The sequence below is a fragment of the Alligator sinensis genome, unplaced genomic scaffold, assembly GCF_000455745.1.
Source record: "Alligator sinensis unplaced genomic scaffold, ASM45574v1 scaffold1039_1, whole genome shotgun sequence".
NCBI lineage: Eukaryota > Metazoa > Chordata > Crocodylia > Alligatoridae > Alligator > Alligator sinensis.
This window is the reverse complement of record NW_005843127.1, coordinates 1,998-9,168: the sequence shown is the minus strand read 5'-3', so window position 1 is coordinate 9,168 and position 7,171 is coordinate 1,998. Positions and strand designations below refer to the sequence as shown.

Genomic DNA, 7,171 nt, shown 5'->3' with positions numbered 1-7,171 from the left:
CAGCTTGTGACCGTTATTTCTTGTCACTCCTGGGAGCGCTCGGGGGAACAGGGACTCCCCCAATGCCTGCTGGTCCCCTCTGACTAGTTTGTAAACGACCACTAGATCCCCCTCAGCTTTCTCTTTTGGAGGCTGAACAGGTTCAGGTCCCATAACCTCTCCTCATAGGGCCTGCCTTGCTGCTCCCTGATCATGCTGGTGGCTTCCTCTGGACCCTCTCCATGCTGTCCACGTCCCTCCTGAAGTGCGGCGCCCAGAACTGGACGCAGTACGCCAACTGCAACTTGACCAGTGCTGCGTAGAGGGGGAGGATCACCTCCTTGGACCTGCTCGTGTTTCCTCTGTGGATGCATGACAAGGTGCGGTTGGCCTTCCTGATCGTGTCCCCACACTGTCGGCCCACGTTCATTTTGGCATCAATGATGACTCCAAGGTCCTTTTCTGCCTCTGCACTGACAAGAAGGGAGTTCCCCCGCCTGTAGGTGTGCTGCTGGTTTTTCCCCCCAGGTGCAGCACCTTGCACTTGTCAGTGTTGAAACCCATCCTGTTCTCATCCGCCCGCCCCTGTAACCTGTCTAGGTCCGATTGGAGCCTATTCCCCCCTTCTAGAGTGCCCACTTCCTGCCACATCTTAGAGTCATCTGCAAATTTGAACAGGGTGCTTTTTACCCCCTCATCCAAGTAACTGATGAAAATATTTGACAGTGCAAGCCAGAGGACTGAGCCCTGGGGGACCCCACTGCCCACATCCCTCCAAGTCAAAGACAACCCGTTCACCACCACTCTCTGGGTGTGACCCTCCAGCCAGCTAGCGACCCATCAGACTGTGGAAGTGTCAACGCCCTAGTTTTTTTAATGAGAATGGGGTGGGAGACAGTGTCGAAGGTCTTCCTAAAGTCCAGAAAGACTACGTCCACTGCTACACCTGCGTCCAAGGATTTTGTGACCTGGTCATAGAAGGCCACCAGGTTGGTCTGATAGGACCTGCCTCTAATGAACCAAGATAACTCTCTCAAAAAGCTTACCCAGGATCGAGGTAAGACTGACTGGCCTATAGTTTCCTGGGTCCTCCTTCCTCCCTTTTTTGAAAACGGGAATCACATTGGCCCTTTTCCAGTCCTCTGGCACCACACCAGAGCTCCACACGGGCTCGTAAAGCCGTGCCAGGGGTCCCGCAATGACCTCTGCTCATTCCCTAGCGCTCTGGGGTGGAGATTGTCAGGACATGCCAATTTAAATACATCAAGTCCCTTACTTTTAGTTTCCTGGGATCAGCTCTGATGAAGATCTTTTCTTCATCATTTAGGCAACTTAAATGTTCTTTTAGAATATAGACAAGTGTACTTTTTCTGCTTTAAAACAGAGGCTGGAGCTGCCTTTGGGGAGCACAGATCAGCTCTTATGATTTAACTGCCTAAACCAGTAGAGATTAGTTAGCTACGTCACTAAACCTAAATGTTGACTGAAAAAATTTAGAGTGAAATGTATTTGCTTCATTTGCAGACACAGACGCCTGCAGATAACAGTTACATCTTACTAACACATAACAAATTATACCAGTATAATCATTGCATCTTTCTAGGTCGTTAAGTTTTTTGCTCAAATCTTGCAGCCATCTGGTGACATACAGACAATAAAAGCTAGTTTTTAAGAAGTCAACTCAAGTGGACACAAATAAATAGGCAGATAGGATTCTTTGGGTAAATCTGGTCTCTTTTTAGACCTACTAAAATACTTGGAAAAATTCTGTTTTGCAGGCTTTTCGGTAGAAACACCATGCCTGCCTAGGTCTTTAGGCCAGCACAGCTCAACCAATACCCCACAAATAAGCTGTGCACTGTAGCGGGTTCAGGGAATTGCTCAACTCATATAATCTATTACTAACTCTCTCCTGGTCTGTAAGCACAGCTCAGCCCTTTATTTTCCAGGCACACTTGCCTCACAGGAGCCCTCTTGTATCAGTCAGTGCTCAAGAACACACAATACATCTGGAAACCATACCTCCTAGTCCTGAGGTCCCTTCTCCACCACTTCAACTGCCTGCCTTTGCAACGTGCACAGTTGGAGATTACAGGATACACCCCACATGGAGTTGACAAAATTAGATTCTCCCTGTGCTCAGCTAGTGTCTGACATCAAAACCCAGCATCTAAAAAATTATTTGGTTCAGATATCGGCTCTATTCATTAGGTCTGGCTGATGAATACTGTGAAATTTAGCAATGTGGTTGGCTGTGTTAATCTGAAGTCAAGCAGGAGGAAGGGCAGAAGGACACCTTCGACACAACTGAGAGTTAAACTATGCTACTCTAGATGCTACCGCAGTTGTGATTAATAAGGAGCTACTGATATGATAGAAAATTCAAAGCTGATCCCATGAAAATAAAAGTAAGGCTGTTTGAAACAGCATCGTTCTGATTCAACTTCCATTTCAACGTGACAGCGTTTCGTTTCAGAAGCACTGTTCCTTTTCGTTCCATCGAAACAGCAAAACAGTTTTGCTGTTTCGCCCACCCAGTGCCGGGAACACCAGTGCTGCTGGTGGCCCCAGCTGCAGCACCAGCCTCCTGTCATCCAGGAGGCAGATTGGGACCCCGCCCCGGACACTGGGGAGCAGTCCCGCACAGCGCCCGCAGCCCTCCCAGGAGTGTGGGGGCCCCCGATTTGCCTCCCAGATGACAGTAGGCTGGTGCTGCCAGCTGTGGCCAGTGGCAGGCAGGCCTGGGGAACATCAGCTCATGTACGGACTTTCCCCCACCCTGATCCCGGGCAGGGGCTGATCCCTGTGCAAGCTGATTTGCCCCAGCCACGTACCCCACCCTCGGGCAGGCTCCAGTATGGGGCCTGAGGCATATGAGCTCCTGCAGAGACCTGCCAACCCAATCCTGGGATGGGGTAGGGTCCCCACATGAGCTGATATGCCCCAGCCAGCAGCACCAGTCTCCTGTGATCTTGGAAGCAAACTGGGGGGCCCACATCCCCGGGAGCAGTCTGGCAGAGATCCTGCAGCTGTCCTGGGGGTGTGGGTAGGCCCCATCTGCCTGCCAGATGACAGGAGGCTAGTGCTTCTGGCTCAGACCACCAGCAGCACCAATCTTCCCAGCGCTGGTCCCAGGTGGGAGCAGCAGTCTTCTTTTATCCAGCAGGCAACTTGGGGGCCCGCCAGAACAGTCCAATACAGCCCTGCAGCCCTCCTGGGGGTGTGGGTGAACCCCAGTTTGCCTGCCATAAGACAGGAGGCTGCTACTGCTGGCTGGGACCAGCACTATAGCCTGTAAGAGTGGATAGGAGCTTTTTTAAGGACATGCTAGGAGTACTACAAAAGTTGCTAATGAAATGTTAGATACAACTTATTCAAAAAAATTCTCTAAGAGGTATACCAATGATTTAATCATCTTCAAGGCTCAGAGTTAAGGCTGCAGTTGGTGTTGAGGTATGCGTGTTTCATGCTGAAGTCTTCTGGTGCACTGGTTACCTCATCCAGTGAATTACTTTTGGGTTTTGTGCTTGTGTAGTTTAAGTGTCATTCAGGCATTAACTCAAAGTACACAGAACTTCTTGACTGAAATATATATATAAGAAGATATGCGCAGTTATATGAAGGTACTAGAGGATATGAGGTACAAATACCCATCCAGAGGTTCCAATCCAGTGTGTGCTTCAGTTCAGAAACAGGTTTGGAGCAGTGGCCTAGTCATCATGATCTAAAGAATGTCATAGTAGGTAGGGTCAGAAGGGACCTGAGCAGATCCTCAAGTCCAACCCCCTGCCATGGGCAGGGGCAGGAAAAAGTGCTGGGGTCAAACAACCCGGCTAGGTGATTATCCAGCCTCCTCTTAAAGACCCCCAGGGTAGGAGTGAGCACCACTTCCCATGGAAGTTGGTTCTGAGTCCTAGCTGCCCTGACTGTGAAGTAGTGCCTCTTAATGTCTGGTCTGAATCTACTCTCAGTCAACATATAGCCGTTATTCCTTGTCACTCCCAGTAGTGCTCAGGGGAACCGGCACTCTCCCATTGCCTGCTGGTCTCCCTAGGCAAGTTTTTAGATGGCCAGCAGATCCCCTCTCAGCCTTCTCCCATGGAGGCTGAACACATTCAAGTCCCGTAGCCTCTCCTTGTAGGGCCTACCCTGCTGCCCCGTGACCATGCGAGTGGCCCTCCTCTGGACCCTCTCCATGTTGTCCACGTCCCTCCTGAAGTGCAGCACCCAGGACTGGATGCAGTACTCCAGCTGTGACCTGACAAAGGTCACAAAGAGGGGGAGGATCACCTCCTTGGACCTGCTCCTGATGCATCTGTGGATGTATGACAAGGTGTGGTTAGCCTTCCTGACCGCGTCCCCACATTGTCGGCCCATGGTCATCTTGGAATCAATAATGACTCCAAGATGCTTTTCTGCCTCTTCACTGACGAGAAGGGAGTTCCCCAGGCCGTAGGTCTGCTGCTGGTTCTCTCTCACCAGGTGCAGTACCTTGCACTTGTCAGTGTTGAAACCCGTCCTGTTCTCATCTGCCCACCTCTGTAACTTGTCCAGATCTAGTTCTAACCTGTCCTTCTCTTCTGGCATGTTCACTTCTCCCCATTTCTTAGTGTCATCCGCGAATTTGAACAAGGTGATTTTCGCCCCCTCGTCCAAGTTGCTGATGAAGATGTTGAACAGTGCAGGCCCAAGGACCGAGCCCTGGGGAACCCCACTGCCCACATCCCTCCAGGTCAAAAACGACTCATCCACCACCAGGAGACGAGCTGACTAATGGGTGCAATGTTCCCAGTTGCAACATTGAAAACTAAATTACATGGGGATATAGTTTCGTTTTCAATGATGCCAACTTATTTAAAACCCACAAAACTTGCATACATGTGATATGTGAAGCCATTAAGCCATACAAAAGGGAAATCTTTAACCCGTGTACAAGTGCCCTAAGGTGCCACTCTCCCATCCCTCTAGCTATGGGCTGTAGCCCACAAACCACATAGAAAACACTCCCTTTAAGAATGCTAAGAGGACTGTAGATGTGTGGAGCAGCAAGAAGTTATCAGAGGATATTACAGAAGAATAAAAGAGCTGTTGAAATAAATAACCTAATTATATAAAAGAAGTCATAAGTGTTTTACCTGAGAAATCTACATTCAATATGAGATAACAAATATATTTTTAACTCCACTATGTAAATGAAAATATTCCCTTAAAGGAGGGAGAGAGAGAGAGTGAGAGAAGGTTGTTGGTTGTAGCCAAGTAGGTCTAAGGACCTAGGCAGACAAGATTCTTTGGGTAGGTGTAATATATTTTATTAGACCAACTAAATAGTTGGAAACATTGTTCTTTGCAAGCTTTTGGCCACAAACACCCTTCTTCAGGCATAGGGAGAGTCTAGTGGCATTTTATGTGCTCTCCTGGGTAGAAAAAGGAAGAGAGCAGTAAACCTGTGAAAGTAGTAAGTTCTCAGAAGTAGATACAAAAGAAACAAAGGACAGTTGATGTGGACACAATTATGTAAAAGAAGTCAGTATTTTATCCAGCCAATAACTTAAGATGTCTCCGAATCATTCACAGATGAGAGGAAGAACATTGTGCCCAAAACTAGTCTGATATTCCCGCACCCCCCACAAACATACAATTGTTGCAATAAGAGATATTACCAAACAAACCTATGCTTGGAAGGAAATTTCTTTTATGGCAGATTGTTTAATCATCTTAATCAGTTTAAATTAAGTGTGCACAGACTGCACAGTTACAATTGACTCATCTGCTACATTCATTTTGCTTCATGTATTATTCCACTACAACCAAAGATCCTCAAGAGCATTTAGGTGCCTTGTTTTTTCTTAAGATGCTCAAGTTCACTATTTATATAGCACTGAAATACTCAAAACAACGGCATTCAGATGCCATGTAACCCCAAGGGGTTTAAGTCTTCTAGGCACCTAAAAATGCATTGATAGGCACCTACGAATCCATCTACCAACACAGTGAACAAGATGCTCGTAGCCCTGAACAGGAGGCATTGGACTGTTATTCTCCAAATAAGTTCGTAAAAGCCATCTTGCTAATGGCACGTACTTTTAGCCATGCTCCAAAAAGCCAGCTACATGGATGGAGCAGTGCATCTTCTACTTGTGGCACTCCAGAAGGCTACAAGAGTGCCGTGTTCAGATCTCTGCTCCACTATGAGGACGAGTAGCTTTGTCTCTTAACTCCTATGTAGGCGTGTTCTGGGGAGGACTGCTTAAGTTCCTGTCCGTCGGACCCTTCCACTATGTATAAATAACTAAATATATACTGATGCATAGAAAGGCTGACTGCAGAGCTCAGTAATTTGTACACTCATGTAAGATATAGAATCACAGAAAGAAAGAGCTGGGGGGACCTTTGGAGGACATCTAGTCCAACCCCCTGCTCAAGACAGGTACATCCCAATCCAAACCTTCCCATACAAGCGCTTCTCTAGCCTCTTCCTAAAACTCCACGAACAACCATGTCCCACAACTAAAAGGGACATAGTCCATGGACATCAAGAACCCCCTAAGCTGCCACAGCTAAAGCAGGGGGATGAGGGCAGTGTCACTATCCTGCCACTGCAAGGATGTTAAATACACTCAAGAAATCCAGGCAAGAGGATCAGGCCACTTGCACACCCTTCCCCACTTCCTGCCCCACAAAAAGAAGGGAAATGAACCCATAGTCTGTATCTATCTTACTGTGGGGTAAAATTCCTCCCTTCCCCCAGATGTGGTTGTTGGTCTGATCCTGAGCCTCAAAATTGGCACACCCCACTCACAGTCTCCTGCCTTGGCTGTAGCCAACACCCAATGCATCTGAGGAAGGCAAACAAAAACACACACGCACTAGAGGCATGCGAAGTGGGCCCTCTTCAATTTGGATTTGGCCTGAATCAGGGATAGGTAATTTGATTCGTTGATTTGGATCACTGTTCCCGATTTGATTCGGCTGAATCCAAATCTGAAAATCAATGCCGATTTGGAGAACCAGCGACTTGGACATAGGCACAGCTTTAAATGTTTTCTCTACATCCCTTGAGGTAGCAGGCACGGCTCGTGAACACCGCAATGCTGGGGCGCATGGAGCTTCCCACAGGAGTGCAGGTCCTTCTGGTTCCCTTCTGGGCCTGCTGGGAGCACGCTGGGTCCCCTCCCCTTACCACCATGGCTCA

The 7,171-nt window shown here is 48.1% G+C and overlaps 1 protein-coding gene across 1 annotated transcript in view; it reads left to right on the top strand.

Moving 5' to 3' along the window:
* LOC102375907 (olfactory receptor 2G3-like) overlaps window positions 1–7,171 on the top strand; it is a 31,603-nt gene that overhangs the window by 22,697 nt on the left and 1,735 nt on the right. The gene's annotated exons all lie outside the window — the stretch shown is intronic.